This window comes from Anabrus simplex, chromosome 4, assembly GCF_040414725.1.
Source record: "Anabrus simplex isolate iqAnaSimp1 chromosome 4, ASM4041472v1, whole genome shotgun sequence".
Lineage (NCBI taxonomy): Eukaryota > Metazoa > Arthropoda > Insecta > Orthoptera > Tettigoniidae > Anabrus > Anabrus simplex.
The window spans coordinates 322,289,165-322,306,131 of NC_090268.1; the positions used below are offsets into that span (position 1 = coordinate 322,289,165).

A 16,967-nucleotide genomic window follows, 5' to 3' on the forward strand; every position below is an offset into this window, starting at 1 on the left:
ATAACTTTGGTTATGTAGTATTTATGGATACGACCGCTAATAATATACACTGACTGACAGAGCAAATGCAACACCAAGAAGGAGTGGTCAGACCTTTATGCCAATTGCAGGGTAGACTGACGTCACTGAGGTATGCTCATGATGTGAAATGCGCCGCTGTGCTGCGCACGTAGCGAACGATAAATGGGACACGGCGTTGGCGAATGGCCCACTTCGTACCGTGATTTCTCAGCCGACAGTCATTGTAGAACGTGTTGTCGTGTGCCACAGGACACGTGTATAGCTAAGAATGCCAGGCCGCCGTCAACGGAGGCATTTCCAGCAGACAGACGACTTTACGAGGGGTATGGTGATCGGGCTGAGAAGGGCAGGTTGGTCGCTTCGTCAAATCGCAGGGATGTGTCCACGGTGCAGCGCCTGTGGCGAAGATGGTTGGCGCAGGGACATGTGGCACGTGCGAGGGGTCCAGGCGCAGCCCGAGTGACGTCAGCACGCGAGGATCGGCGCATCCGCCGCCAAGCGGTGGCAGCCCCGCACGCCACGTCAACCGCCATTCTTCAGCATGTGCAAGACACCCTGGCTGTTCCAATACCGACCAGAACAATTTCCCGTCGATTGGTTGAAGGAGGCCTGCACTCCCGGCGTCCGCTCAGAAGACTACCATTGACTCCACAGCATAGACGTGCACGCCTGGCATGGTGCCGGGCTAGAGCGACTTGGATGAGGGAATGGCGGAACGTTGTGTTCTCCGATGAGTCACGCTTCTGTTCTGTCAGTGATAGTCACCGCAGACGAGTGTGGCGTCGGCGTGGAGAAAGGTCAAATCCGGCAGCAACTGTGGAGCGCCCTACCGCTAGACAACGCGGCATCATGGTTTGGGGCGCTATTGCGTATGATTCCACGTCACCTCTAGTGCGTATTCAAGGCACGTTAAATGCCCACCGCTACGTACAGCATGTGCTGCGGCCGGTGGCACTCCCGTAGCTTCAGGGGCTGCCCAATGCTCTGTTTCAGCAGGATAATGCCCGCCCACACACTGCTCGCATCTCCCAACAGGCTCTACGAGGTGTACAGATGCTTCCGTGGCCAGCGTACTCTCCGGATCTCTCACCAATCGAACACGTGTGGGATCTCATTGGACGCCGTTTGCAAACTCTGCCCCAGCCTCGTACGGACGACCAACTGTGGCAAATGGTTGACAGAGAATGGAGAAACATCCCTCAGGACACCATCCGCACTCTTATTGACTCTGTACCTCGACGTGTTTCTGCGTGCATCGCCGCTCGCGGTGGTCCTACATCCTACTGAGTCGATGCCGTGCGCATTGTGTAACCTGCATATCGGTTTGAAATAAACATCAATTATTCATCCGTGCCGTCTCTGTTTTTTCCCCAACTTTCATCCCTTTCGAACCACTCCTCCTTGGTGTTGCATTGCCACTGTCAGTCAGTGTAAATATTTTAGAATTAAATTTTAGGTCTCCCACTAAACTACCATTTCACTCAGCGTTAATTTCCGACTTCGCATACCAATTTTAAATGAGATAGGACCACTAATAATGCAAATATTTAAGAATTCAGTTTTGGGCTTTCCCCTAAACTACCATTTCACTCAGCGTGAATAAAATTATAGCCTAGATTGTAGCGACTTATTCCCCGATTTTGTATACCAGTTTTCATCAAGATAGGACCACTAATACAGAGTTCGTTAGCTGCAGTCGCTTAAGTGCGGCCAGTATCCAGTAATCGGGAGATAGTGGGTTCGAGCCCTACTGTCGGCAGCCCTGAAGATGGTTTTCCGTGGTTTCCCATTTTCACACCAGGCAAATGCCGGGGCTGTACCTTAATTAAGGTCACGGCCGCTTCCTTCCAATTCCTAGGCCTTCCCTACCCCATCGTCGCCATAAGACATATCTGTGTCGGTGCGACGTAAAGCAAAAAAAAAAAAAAAGACCACTAATAACGTAAATGTTTGAAAATTAAATTTTAGGCCTTCCCCTAAACTACCATTTCAATCAGCGTGAATAAAATTATTTATGGCCTAGATTGTAGGGACTTATTCTCCGACTTTGCATACTGGTTTTCATTAAATTCTCATTAGCCGTTTTCTAGTGATGCGTGTACAGACAGACAGACAGACAGACAGACAGACAGACAGACAGACAGACAGACAGACAGACAGACAGACAGACAGACAGACAGACAGACAGACAGACAGACAGACAGACAGACAGACAGACAGACAGACAGACAGACAGACAGACAGACAGACATTACGGAAACGTAAAAAGTGCATTTTTCTTGTTACTGTGAACATGACCGACACAGAAATTCCATTCTTTTCAAATTCTGAGCAATGTACAGACAAAGCTCTTATTTTATATATATAGATGTTAAGCATTCAATTCTAAATTTCAGTATACGTAATACCGTAGCGAAGCTCGGGTACCTTGGCAGTATTATATAATTGCATATTACCGATCGAGTTGGCCTTGCGGTTAGCTGCACGCAGCTGTGAGCGTACATTCGGGAGACAGCGGGTTGAAACCCTACTGTCGGCAAACCTGAAGGTGGTTTTCCGTGTTTTCCCATTTTGACACCAGCCAAATTGTGGGGTTGTACCTTAATTAAGGCCACTGTCTGGATGCATTCTGTTTAAGACATGCAATAAAATAGTTCCTTCCCAATCCTAGACTCTTCCTATTCCATCGCTGCAATAAGACCTATCTGTGACGGTACGACGTATAGCAGATTGAAAAAATGCAATGCAGACGTAATATAATAATAATAATAATAATAATAATAATAATAATAATAATAATAATAATAGCATATTTTACGTATTAGAGTAGACAAGGTACGCCTCTGTGGTGTAGTGGTTAATTTAATTAGCTGTGTGGGCTCGATTCCCACCTCACACATCCTGGAAGTGGTTTTCCGTGGTTTCCCACTTCTCCTCCAGGCAAATGCCGGGATGGTACCTAACTTAAGGCCACGGCTATTTCCTTCCCTCTTCCTGGTCTATCCCTTCCAATCTCCCCATCCCCCCGCAAGGCCGCTGTTCAGCATAGCAGGTGAGGCCACCTGGGCGAGGTACTAGCCATCCTCCGCTGTTGTATCCCCCGACCCAGAGCCTGAAGCACCGGGCGAGTTGGCCGTGCGTGTAGAGGCGCGCGGCTGTGAGCTTGCATCCGGGAGATAGTAGGTTCGAATCCCACTATCGGCAGCCCTGAAGATGGTTTTCCGTGGTTTCCCATTTTCACAACAGGCAAATGCTGGGGCTGTACCTTAATTAAGGCCACGGCCGCTTCCTTCCAACTCCTAGGCCTTTCCTATCCTATCGTCGCCATAAGACCTATCTGTGTCGGTGCGACGTAAAGCCCCTGGTAAAAAAAAATAAGAGTCTGAAGCTCCAGGACACTGCCCTTGAGGCGGTAGAGGTGGGATCCCTCGCTGAGTCCGAGGAAAAACCGACCCTGGAGGGTAAACAGATTAATAATAATAAGAAAAGTAGACAAGAGTTCAGCAGAGTTCAATAATATTTGTGAATTCTATTATTTCTTTGTAACTAGTTGTACTCCTCGTTGACGGGTTAGTTTTGTAGAATTGCAGCAGTAATGCCGTCTAATCGATGAGTAACAGGAGGTGAGATTGAGCACATCTTAAGTAACCGAAGTGTCAGTGTTATGAAATTTTTCATCATTTTACGGCTTGGGTGGAAAACCAGCTGCTAAGCTACTGTGTAATATATCCACCCCTTTGACGGAACCTCTCGTGACATGACCCAGGTTACTTATTATGTAATGAATCTTCTATAAAGTTGTCGGAATTACCAAGAGTTCTCCTTTTGTTAGGTGGACTTGAACCGAGTCAAGCAGACTGTCTAGACAAGGCGATGAAGGCGTGTCTGGATGCATTCTGTTTAAGACATGCAATAAAATCGTTCAGTTTTGTAGATCTCATTAACTTGAAAATATTTTTCTTCTTCTTTTTGCAGTTGCACTAATACAGGTAGGCTCTCGGTGTCATTCAGAATGTAGAGCGCCGGAGCTTAAAAGGTAATGACCATGGCCTGAATTAAGGTTTAGGAATTTCCAGTGCATTGAAAGGCCACATCTTAGATATGGCAGATATGCCCACTCCTGTTCCATGCGACTGAGTGGGTGGCTACACGGTTTGAATCAAGTAGCTGTCAACTTGCATTCGGAAGATATTTGGTTCGAGCCCCACTGTCGGCAGTCCTGAAGATAGTTTGCCGTGGTTAAATACCAGCCGACTGAGCTAGGATTAAAAAATGAATGCTGTAGTCAAATTCACTATGCAGTTATTCTTATTCTTATTCTTATTCTTTTTACAATTGACTTTACGTCGCACGGACACAGATAGGTCTTATGGTGACGATGGGACAGTGAAGGGCTAGAAGTGGGAAGGAAGCGTCCGTTGTCTTAATTAAGGTACAGCCCCAACATTTGCCTGGTGTGAGAATGGGAAACCACGGAAAACCATCTTCAGGACTGCCGACAGTGGGGTTCGAACCCACTATTTCCCGAATACTGGCCGCACATAAGCGACTACAGCTATCGATCTCGGTTTTTCTTATTCTTATTGAATTGTTTGAAAGTTTGCACACTATAATGATACAGATTGGAAGTGTCTAAGAAAGGATATCGAAGTCAAGTACGTTTTTTTCTTTTTTTGGCGTTCGGGTCCACTCAGCCAGTGAATTATGTATGGAAGGGAGTTATAGCAACTTATGTCTTTATTTAATTTTTAATTTGTTGCTCGGATACAGGCGAGATGGGTACGTCTTCTCATCATAAATCATCATAAGGCTCATGAGGACATCCAGTGGTAGACGTGAGTTCGCCATGGAATAGTACGTATTAAGCCGTTCTTACATGGCCATTTAGCATTAAGTAAAGATCAGTTTTATAATCGGTATCCTCAGATAAGGAACTGAAAAATCCTTATTCATAATGTCTTCCGTATCTCCTGCTCGATTCACACGTGTAAATCGTTGCAGAATTATAATAGCAACAGCAAACCCAATTCAGAAAGTGCTTAATGGTGGCAAATCGAGTACATTATTGGAAACCAATAATGATTCTATCGCAGCACTTTGACTCCCGCAAGGAATATGTGTTGAGCTTAGTAGGTCAGTGAAGGTTGAGGTACCACTCACTTCAGTCTTTGGTATAAATATGACCCTAAGGATGGACAGGGTGTCCCAAGAGGAATGGTCAATATTCAGGGATATGATGAGAACGATCATTTGAAGCAAAAATCTTCATACGGACATATGCCTTATTCCGAATGGTTTTCGAGATAGGACTCATTCAATGTACATTTATTTCTGCGCTAGTAGCGCGCACGTTTGTGTCTTATCCACTCAACCCCTTTGACGTTTTATTCTAGTCCAATCTACCCCGTTGCTTTCAGCCGCTTTGCTCGGGATGTCTTTCTGCTATTGAACTAGCCCGTGGAGCACGCAGTTGTGAGTGAAGTAGTGCGAGGGATTGAGAGTGTCTCAGAGAGAAGCATCGGTTAACTGTGTTTGTACACGCACTGGATAAACACCACACATCTACACTAATGAAGAATATGTAGACATAGTTCTCCTCCCGCTGTCGAATAATACCGTCGGTGCTTTCCGACACTTTGAATGTGTTTACCAGAGCTGAGGGGTTGTCTGTTCAAAAGTGGCTATTTCTACTCTAAAACTTTTGTAAACGAACTCAAGGAAACGTATAATAGAAGGCCCATTGAATGAACCCGTGATCGGGTATGTTACTACTTTTAAGGAATTACATCTTTCTGGCCTGGAATGCTCATAGAATTTGATAGTATTCAACTACTTCACTGCATATGGACGAAATACTAAACACGTTTTTAAAGTGGGAATATCACATTTTTCTCCCGAACATGCAGTTTAACAACCTGTCCAGGAACTGCAGCACATTGTTGAAATGGTACTTACTACCAGCACACGGCGACTTGCTGCATGTATCAATGTTCCACGAATACGTGTATAGCGAACATTACATCTGGAAAACTTGTACCCATTTCAAAACTTCAAAGAGGTTGGGTGGGGAAGACACATGAGTGCGTGCCACTGGCTCAGAAACAAATGTACATTAAATGTGTTATATCTCAAAACTATTCGGAATAGGGCATATGTCCATATTAAGTTTTCTGCTTCAAATGGTCGTTCCTGTCATATCCCTGAATATTCACCATTTCTCCTGGGACACTCCGTATAACTATCTTACTTTCTGTATTGTCGTGTCCTGTACAAAGTAGGCCTACACGACCATTTCTTTCACTAAATACAGCGTGTTTAAGAAATGCACGACACAATGATAGGCTTGGATTCTTTATATGTAGTGCATATGGAAAGGTTAAACTAACATGGGTCTAAAAATTTGTAATTTCTGAGATTTGAAACGCACTTGGAGGACATGCTACTAACATTCGATCATTAGATGTACTTTATACAGACGATGCCCCTGCACATTTTAGTCTTCGTACTCATGAGAACCTTAATGCACGTCATCCCGAACACTGGATAGATAGAAATGGACCAATTTCTTGGCCTCCACGCTCACCCGATCTAAACCCGTTGGAAAAATTTCCCCCAGTGTATGGTGTACGTGACTTCAGTGGAGGTTACGTAACACTTCGTGGAAGAATTGCGCAGGCTTGTCAAATCATAACTTATTCAACAGAGGAAATCACTTTCTTTTTCCGTTTTTCCTACACTGGAAGGTCCGCTTGCGCGAACTGTGTCGCACTTCTGGATCTGGCCCAGTTTTACAGCCGGATATCCTTCCTGTCGCCAACCCTATGTGGAGGAATGTATTCACTATTGCGTGTTTCTCTGACGATAGGTAGTGCAGTGTGGCTAGTTGTTTGAATATGAAGAGGTCTGTGTTAAGACAAGCACAGACACCCAGTGGCTGAGACGTGGGGATTAATCATAACCAATTAATGTCCGGCCAGGCCGGGCTTCGAACCCGGGTTCCTCTGAATCAAAGGTCAATACGCTGACCATTCAGCGAGGGAGCCGGGCATTCAATACAGCGAATAATTTCAGGAAATTCGAACTAATTTTTAGGAAATATCCCAGCTTACCATACTTGAGTGTCTGATACCTCTGGGCCAATTTTTATGCAGTGTAACCTTTTGGTCTCGTCTGCACATGTTGATTGCAACCCTGCAGCTTTTCCGTGTACTTATGAAACATTCTGTATACACATTGAAAGTTACCAGTTATATGTTGAACTGTATCTTGGTTCACAACGTCGACAAAAGAGACACACCGGGCGAGTTGGCCGTGCGCGTAGAGGCGCGCGGCTGTGAGCTTGCATCCGGGAGATAGTAGGTTCGAATCCCACTATCGGCAGCCCTGAAAATGGTTTTCCGTGGTTTCCCATTTTCACACCAGGCAAATGCTGGGGCTGTACCTTAATTAAGGCCACGGCCGCTTCCTTCCAACTCCTAGGCCTTTCCTATCCCATCGTCGCCATAAGACCTATCTGTGTCGGTGCGACGTAAAGCCCATAGCAAAAAAAAAAAAAAAAAAAAGAGAGACACACTTGAATTTATTCTTTAGCAACATCACTGCCAGCACAGGAAGTTCCACTTGGATCTATATTCAAAGCGACATGCTAAGAATATTATTTATGCAAATAATGAGTGGAAATGAATGAATTAATTTGAAATTACTTACAAACTTCTTGGGAAGCGTTTGATAATAGAAAATAATAAAGTGTTAATGAACAAAGTGAAACCACTTACCTGCTCTCTTAAATGATCTGCCAGCGATGAATGCACAGCTACAACTAATGGTGGTGACGTTGGCTGTCTAGGACAAGACGGGGAAGCCCCACAGTGGCCACTGGCAATGCTGCACGTCAAAGGCTTCTTCTAAGCTCCGTAACTTACTTCCGACATGACAGATACTTATGCACCCTCAGCGCATCACGAGAACCGTGAATATTATTGTGAGCCGTTGGAAATAATATTGGAATATAAAATAGTTTCCTACTACAGTGCAGTCCCACTTATCCTAACCGTAGTGATTCTAAAACTCTGTTAATGTGTAATAGAATTTGAACATACAGAAACATGAAACGATAAAATACAAATTATTATTATTATTATTATTATTATTATTATTATTATTATTATTATTATTATTATTATTATTATTATTATTATTATTATTATTTCCCCTGTGGACCATGTGAATTTACCTCGGTGGGGAGGCTTTTGCGTCCCAATGAAGCAGGTAGTTGAGCCGCAATTGCAACCATATCAAATGGATATCTGACGAAAGACACGAATGGTTCATAGAAATGGGGAGTAGCAGCTTTTCGAAAATTGCAAGGGCGATGGTATGGATTATTTTCAGATATGGTCTTGTAATAATATTTAACATGGCTTAGCTATGTTGATAATCCTATGCGGCTGAAAGCAACATGAAACTACAGGCTAACTGCTGAGGACATGCAGCTCTCTCTGTATCAATGAATGATGTACTGGTGATGGATTTCTCCCGGGTAAAATATTCTGGACGTAAAATAGTCCCCCATTTGGATCTACGAGAGGGGGGCAATCATCAGGAAGATGAATACTGACATTCTGCGAGTCCGAAAGTGTTATGGTAGGTTTAAATCCTTGTGATAGATTAGAGAATCTGAAAAGGGAAATGGATAGACTAAAATTAGAAGTAGCAGGTATACAGTAAGTGAAGTACGTTGGCAGGAAAAGCAGGATTTTTCGTTAGGCAATTACAGAATTTATGCCGGCCTCGCGGCGTGGGGGTAGCGTGCCTACCTCTTACCCGGAGGCCCCGAGTTCGATTCGCGGCCAGTTCAGGGATTTTACATGCATCTTAGGGGTGGTTCTATGTACACTCAGCCTACGTGATTGCAATTGAGGAGCTATCTGACGGTGAGATAGCGGCCCTGGTCTATAAAGCCAAGAATAACGGCCGAGAGGATCCGTCGTGCTGACCACACGACATCTCGTAATCTGTAGGCCTTTGGGATGAGCAGCGGTCGCTTGGTAGGCCATGGCCCTTCCGGGTTGTTGAGCCATGGTTTTTTATTTACAGAATTTATCAACCCACAATCAAACAGAGGTAATGCAGGAACTGGTTTAATAATGAATAAGGAAATAGGGCAGCGGGTAAGCTACTATCACCAGCATGATAAACGGATTATTGTTGCCCACCACAATAGTGCAGATGTACAGTACATGCCTTCTAGATCAGCTGGTGATGATGAAATCGAAAGAATTTATGAAGGGATAGAACATTTAATACAAAATATAAATGTAAGTGAGAATATAATTGCAGTGATATGCCAAGGAAAAGAAGATAATTCAGTAGGGGAATTCGGGTAGAGGAAGTCGGCTGGTAGAATTCTCTATCGATCATAATTTACTCCTTTTTTTTTTTGCTATTTGCTTTACGTCACACCGTCACAGATAGGTCTTATGGCGACGATGGGATAGGAAAGGCCTGGGAATTGGAAGGAAGCGGCCGTGGCCTTAATTAAGGTACAGCCCCGGCATTTGCCTGGTGTGAAAATGGGAAAACACGGAAAACCATCTTCAGGACTGTCGACAGTGGAGCTCGAACCCACGATCTCCCGATTACTGGATACTAATTTACTCCTTGCTAATACTTGGTTCAAACACCACAAACGACGTCTGCATACAGACCTGGAGACGCTGGAAGGTATAAAATGTACTTCATTATGATTAGGCACAGATTCAGAAAGAAGTGTTGGATTATAAAACCATTCCAGTTGCAGGTGTGGGCTGTGACCATTGCTTGGTCATGAAGTGCCGTTTGAAGCTGAAGAAATTGAAGAAAGGAGGTGTTGCAAGGAAATGGGATCTAGACAAGTTGAAGGAAATAGAGAAGAATTGTTTCAAGGAACGTGTTGAACAAGCCTAATGAAATTCCGCACATACAAATGAACAAAAATCAAACTTAACTCTACACTGACAATAAATTGGCCTATCCGATATGAAAACAAGTATTTCCTTAATATTCAGGAAGACAATATAAATAAATAAAGAGTGGACAGCCGTGACGAATGAAATTAGTAGGGCTGTTGAAGAAATGTTAGGAAGAAAGGCAAGATCAAGTAAATACTAGACCTAATTGACGAACGGCGAAAGTACTAGAATGAAAAGAAAATGCGGAAAAGAATACTGACTATTAATGAAGTAGATAGAAAGTGCAGGGTAACTAAGGAAGAATGGCTGGAGGAGAACTGCAAGGATGTTGAAGGTTGTATGGTTGTAGTAGATGTAGATGCTGTATGTAGGAAAATCAAGGACATCTTTAGAGAAACGAAAAGTAGGTGTATGAATGTTAAGAACTCAGACGAAAAATCACCTCTAGGAAAAGAAGACGAGGTGAAAAGATGGCAGGAACATATTCAAAAATTGTATCAAGGGAAAGAAATAGATGATACGGTTCTGGAACAAGAAGAGACTGATGATGTGGTGGACCCAATTTTGTGGCCAGGTTTCAACAGGGCTTTGAGAGACGTAAATAGGAACAAGGCACCTGGAATTGATGACATACCCTCAGAATTACTGACTGTCATGGCGAGGTTATTTCATTTATTATGTAACATGTATGATACAGGAGAAGTGCCATCCGATTTTAGGCAGAATAATATTATTCCGGAGAAAGCAGGTGCCGATAAGTGTTAAAAATTACTTAACTATTTGTTTAGAATCTCACGCTTGAAAAATGTTAACACATATTAATTACAGAAGAATGGAAAAATAAGTTGAAGCTGAGTTACTAGAAGATCTGTTTGGGTTAAGTAGAAATGTAGGAACACGTGAAGCAATAATCACTTTACGTCTGATCGTAGAGGGTCGAATTCAGAACGAGAAGGCCACGTACACGGCATTCGTATATGTAGAAAAGGTAATGGATAATATTGATTGGACCAAATTGTTTGAGATTCTGAAGGTGATCGGGATCATATATGGAGAAGGGAGGATTATTTACAATCTGCAAAAAATCAATCTTCAGTGATAAGAATCGACGGTTATGATGATGATGATGATGATGATGATGATGATGATGATGATGAACTTATTTTCAAAAATACAACACTATACCTATCGTATTTTTTCTTTTTCATAGATTTTTTCGTTATTTATTTACATTAGGAAGGATTGCTACACAAACCTAGTGAAGTACTATTGATCTTCAGACTGATTTCAGTTCAAATCTCTATTCAACATCTTCCTCAACGCAGCAGATTTCGGACATCACCAACTTCAGTTCAATTTAGAAGTTTTTCTTGAGGTTTACGTGGTGAAGTGATTCATAGAGTTGGCGGGGAGGTTTTCCTAGTGTTCCCATCACTGCTGGAACAATGACAACTCTATCCTCATGTTAAATCTCTCTTATTTCATTTACCAGAGACAGGTAGGTTTACTTGTAGATATTTTGCCTAATCCTCTATTGTGTGATCTCACGAAGTATCGATTAATTAGATAAGTGACCTTAGACACCTTAGCTGACAGTACAATTATTGCAGGTTGGTAGTGGCTCGTTCCTTCGGTCTGTACTTTCCTGTTCCAGTGCACTTTCAGCTTCTGATTATCGTATTTTTAAATTACAATATGATTGTGTAAACGAGTGTTCAATTGTAGGATGCCTCAGTATTCTCCAATTTGGTACTAAAAGTAAGAGAACTGAGTGAGTGCCCGCATGGTTCGGGGCACGTAGCTATCAGCCTGCATTCGGGAGATAGTGGGCTCGAATCCCCTTGTTGGCAGCCCTGAAGATTGTTTTCCGTGGTCTCCCATTTCCACACCAGCAAAATGCCGGGGTTGTTCCCTAATTAAGGCCACGGCCGCTTCCTTCCCACTCCTAGCCCTTCCCTTTCCCATCGTCGCCATAAGACCTATGTGTGTCGGTGTGACGTAAAGCAAATAAAAAAAAGTAGGTGATGAGAATAACTTATCGTGTGATTTTCAAATGTTTCCAGCTTAGTATTTTTCATTTCCTTCCTTCCTTCCTTCCTTCCTTCCTTCCTTCCTTCCTTCCTTCCTTCCTTTCCTTCCTTCCTTCCTTCCTTCCTTCAAGTTTAAAACTATCGACAAGCAAAGCAAAACCCCGTTTCTTTTAATATCTGTACTCCAACCACACAGATTTGCTGTACCAGTTGTGAGTGTAGGGAACGTCGGAACTGGCACGCAGGCAGCTTAAATGCCCTCACTTTCCAGGGCAGAATTTCATCACTCTGGTTTCTCTTAGAAACCAATAACAGTTGAGGTGGTCTTAATAATAATAATAATAATAATAATAACAATAATAATAATAATAATAATAATAATAATAATAATAATAATAATAATAATAATAATCATCATCATCATATTACACTCGCTTGTTGATATGTTTGATACTATAATAATTCAACCTTTTCATCATCTTTACACTTCGTCGGACGTAACCTTTATTAATGAAGAGTTTATTCATGTTGTATATGAAAGGCAGTTGCCCCTAATACGGTCCATTCATGCTTTTGTATGTATACATTACTTGTTACATCACGGTGTATGCATCGCTAACTCCCTTCTCCAGATCACATCTAAGTTCCTAGATTAAATATATGAAATGAATGTGTGTTACATCGAAAGTTTGGGGACTGGAAATGCTCAGTTCAACTGAGAAACCACTAAAAGAAATGACTTAATCAGGCGGCCGTGTACATAATTTGCTTATGTGTCCTGGTAGAGTTAAGCTGAAGCCCTTTGTGTGATTCACTCTACGTCATAATCACACGGTGACACCAAAAGTTTTGTTTCTGTATCTTCTGACCATATTCTGTAAGTATCTGTTGGAGACATTCTTTACTTTGAGCACAATATTTTCATCTTACACATCTATACTAATATATAAAGAGGTAAACTTTGTTTGTATGTAATGGCTAATCTCAGGAACTACTGGACCGATTCTAAAAATTATTTTACTAATGTAAATATATATTATCCCTGAGGGACATGGGCTGTATTTTATTCGAGGGTCGGGGGGCGAAGAGGGGATATATAAAAATAATATACTGAATTTGTCGTACAAGGGCGAGACAAAACTCATTTTAAGCCCCATGAAGCAAGGAACAAAACTCGGTAAGCCCTACGGGCCCGAAAACCATGTTTTAAGGCCCTACAACCAACCGTTGTTGGAGATATTGGCACCACGCTACCCCTGCTCTAGGAATCGGATAAAGAAAAGAACTGTCGTAACCGTAGTGACGTCAGCTACAAGATTCTAGAGAAGCGAGATTATGCATGTACGTTTGTGCATAGCTGCCAACCAAATTTGGTACACATATGACTTACTATCTGGAAAAAAATATACTCTTGTGTAAGACACAGGATTCCTTTGGGCGGGGATGGAAAGGAGGTGAAGTATAAAAATATTAGAAGACGACCTACGTTAATGCAGAATCCATAGTTTTTGGGGTCGCTGAGGTGAATAGTCACACTCCATATATCATTTAAGTCCAAGATCAGCCCCATTGGCACGGAGGTGAGAAGGGGTGGAAAACAATGTGTCCAAAATAAACAAATGGCAATTTTTGGGATACATTTATATTACTGTAAGTCCTCACAAAGGAAGGAATTTTGGGTATTACGTCGGTAAGGGTGTGAAAAGGGGTGTAAATTCTTAAAATAGGCATATCTCAATAACTTAACAGTTTAAAGATAAAAATTGGTATTTTGAATCTCCTAAAAAATTAAGAAATAATTATTTTTCGGAAAATCCACTTATGGGAGTTAAAATAAGTGAAAAGGGGGTTGAATTCTTTTCATGAGGATACATACGTCTCAATAACTGAAGAAGTTATAGGCGTGAAAATTGGTACATTGTATCTCCTTTAAAAATAAAGAAGCACGTATTTTTTCGGGAAAAGCACTGAAGGGAGATTTGAAAGAAGCGAAGAAGGGGGTACATTTTTAAAATGAGTATATCTCAAGCATTTAAGATGTTACAGACGTGAAAATTGATACTTGATTTCTCATTTAAAGGTCACATCTTAGATATGACAGAAACACGCATTTTTCGTTTTTGGAAAACCATTAGGGCAGGGGGGGGGTGAGTGAAAAGGAATGGAAAAGTGGTTAAATCCTTTAATTGGAACGCCTATATCTCAAAAACTGAGTATGTTACAGACGTGAAAGTTGGTATTTGGAATCTCCTTTAAAAATGAAGAAATACATACTTATTGTTTTCGAAAAATACAATCAGGTGTGGGGGGGGGGAATTTAAAAAAGAGGTTAAATTTTTAAAAAGTATATTTAAAAAATGTTCCAGACGTGAAAATTAGTATTTGCATTCTTCTTTAAAAATAAAGAAACAAATACTTTTTTGTTTAATCCTTTAATTGGGATACTGATATCTCGAAAACTGAGTATGTTGTAGACGTGAAGATTGGTATTTGGAATCTCCTTTAAAATAAAGAAACACGCATTTTTTTCGTTTTCGGAAAATCCATTTAATGGGTGAAAAAGACCCCAAAAAAAAGCAGTTGAATAATTTTTGTGGGGATACTTATGTCTCAAAACTGAACAAGTTACAGACATGAAAATTGATTCCTTTATAAATAAACAAACACGTATTTTTCATTTTCGGAGAATCGACTTAAGAGTGGAGAAGGGGAGAGGGTCAAATAAGTAAAAAAAAAAGGAGTTGAAATTCTGTTTATGAGGATAATTATATTTAAAAAACTGAAGTGTTACAGACGTGAAGATTGGTATTTGGAATCTCCTTTAAAAGTAAAAAAAAAAAAGACCCACGTATTTTTCTCACATTTACAGTTCTATGTCACATGTTCCAGAGTTCCAGAGTTAGCTTTGAAACTCAGTTTTTTCAGTAGTTTTTATACTTTAGGAATTTTCATGTTATGTCTTGGTGCAGTGCCGGCCCCGCGGTCTAGGGGGTAGCGTGCCTGCCTCTTACCCGGAGGTCTCAGGTTCGATTCCCGACCAAGTCAGGGATTTTTACCTGTATCTGAGGGGTGGTTCTAAGTCCACTCAGCCTACGTGATTACAATTGAGGAGCTATCTGACAGTGAGATGACGGCTCCGGCTAAGAAAGCCAAGAATAACGGCCGGGAGGATTCGTCCTGCTGACCACACGACACCTCGCAATCTGCAGGCCTTCGGGCTGAGCAGTGGTCGCTTGGTAGATCAAGGCCCTTCGGGGCTGTTGCGCCATGGGGTTTGGTTTTTGGGTTTTAGTGCAGTACCGACGAAAAATTACTTTTATCAAACTGCGAAATCCATGCGAGGTGAACCAGCGGGTAACTGCTATTTATATTTATAATCGTCTTCCTGAATATTAAGGCAATACTTGTTTTCATATCGGACAGGCCAAGTTATTGCCGGTGTGGGGTTACGTTTGATTGCTGTTCGTTTGTGTGTGCGGAATTTCATTAGGTTTGTTATTTAAATTAAGGGTTAGGGCGATTAGGATCTCCATTACTCATTTTGGGAAAGGGGAGTGAGAGAAATGCCTGAACGCAAGGAAGACAAATGTCACCGGCATTTTGCTTAATATTAGCATAATCGAAATAATTGTGCTTTACTTAAGTTATGTCAGTTGGGTCCTCAAATAGCATCACCGAAGATTACGTGATTATTTGGAAACTTAATAACCGATAGTAGCGCCAAAGTGAGGTGGGAAGCCTACAGGGAAGAAAAATCAAGACGCTTTTAGTGTTTGGATAGAACGCGTAAATAGACCAGAGTATTTAACTTGAGATTACATTTAACGTCTCAATTGACAGATAAAAGAGGGAGCTACCTGTTGAAAAAAATTGAAAATCTGAAAACTAGTTTTCATGAAATAGGGCTTCGAAATAAGACAAAATTTGTGGTAAATATGTGACGTCACACGTATACTCTGTTATAAGATGGTGCTGTGTTGACACGCGTTCTCAGTTGGAGGATTGATTTTCTCAAACATCACTTATATTTGAGTGTTATACCGTGCAACTATCCCAGCACATTGGGCAATTCATTTACTGATCTAACTTTTACTCGTAATATTTACTCCCGAAGCCTTAAATTATGTCTCCTATTTATCATAAAACGGACACGACTCATTCTACACCTAGTTATTACCCACATGAATCAATCACCACTGATCTGCATTTATGGCAGTCGCCCAGGTGGCAGATTCACTATCTGTTTTGTACCTAGTCTTTTCTTAAATAATTGCAAAGAACTTGGACATTTATTGGTAAATTATTCCAATCTCTAACTCCTCTTCTTTTAAACGAATATTTACCCTAATATGTCCACTTGATTTCCAACTTTATCTTCATATTGTGATTTTTCCTACCTTTAAGAACACTAATCAATCTTATTCGTCTACTGATGTCCTCCCACGCCACCTCTCCACTGACATTTCCCAATTCTTCTCAGACCAAACTCGCAACATTTTCGTAACGCTACTCTTTTGTCGGAAATCAGTCAGAACAAATAGAGGTGCTTTTCTTTGATTTTTTTTCCAGTTCTCGAATCAAGAAATCCTGGTGAGGGTCCCACACACTGGAACCATACTCTAGTTTGGGTCTTACCAGTGACTTATATGCTCTCTCCTTTACATCCTTACTACAACCCCAATACATACCCTCATAACCATGTGCAGAGATCTATACCCTTTATTTACAATCATATATATTATGTGATTACCCCAATGAAGATCTTTCCTCATATTAACACTTAGGTGCTTACAGTGATCACCATACGGAACTTTCACCCTCTCAACAAAGTAATTAAACCTGAGAGGACTATTTGTGAAACTCACAACCTAAATTTTAACCCCATTTATCATCATCCCATTGCCTGCTGTCCATCTCACAACATTGTCGAGGTAATTTTGCAGTTGCTCACAATCTTGTAACTTAC

The 16,967-nt window shown here is 41.6% G+C and overlaps 1 protein-coding gene across 1 annotated transcript in view; it reads right to left on the reverse strand.

The window, feature by feature from the left end:
* ninaC (STKc_myosinIII_N_like and MYSc_Myo21 domain-containing protein ninaC) overlaps nucleotides 1-7,832 on the reverse strand; it is a 373,628-nt gene extending 365,796 nt beyond the window's left edge. Inside the window, exon 1 of the mRNA XM_068227259.1 lies at nucleotides 7,797-7,832. The gene's annotated coding sequence lies outside the window, so the exon portion shown is untranslated. The remainder of the gene's footprint in view (nucleotides 1-7,796) is intronic.
* Between the last annotated feature and the right edge of the window lie 9,135 nt (nucleotides 7,833-16,967).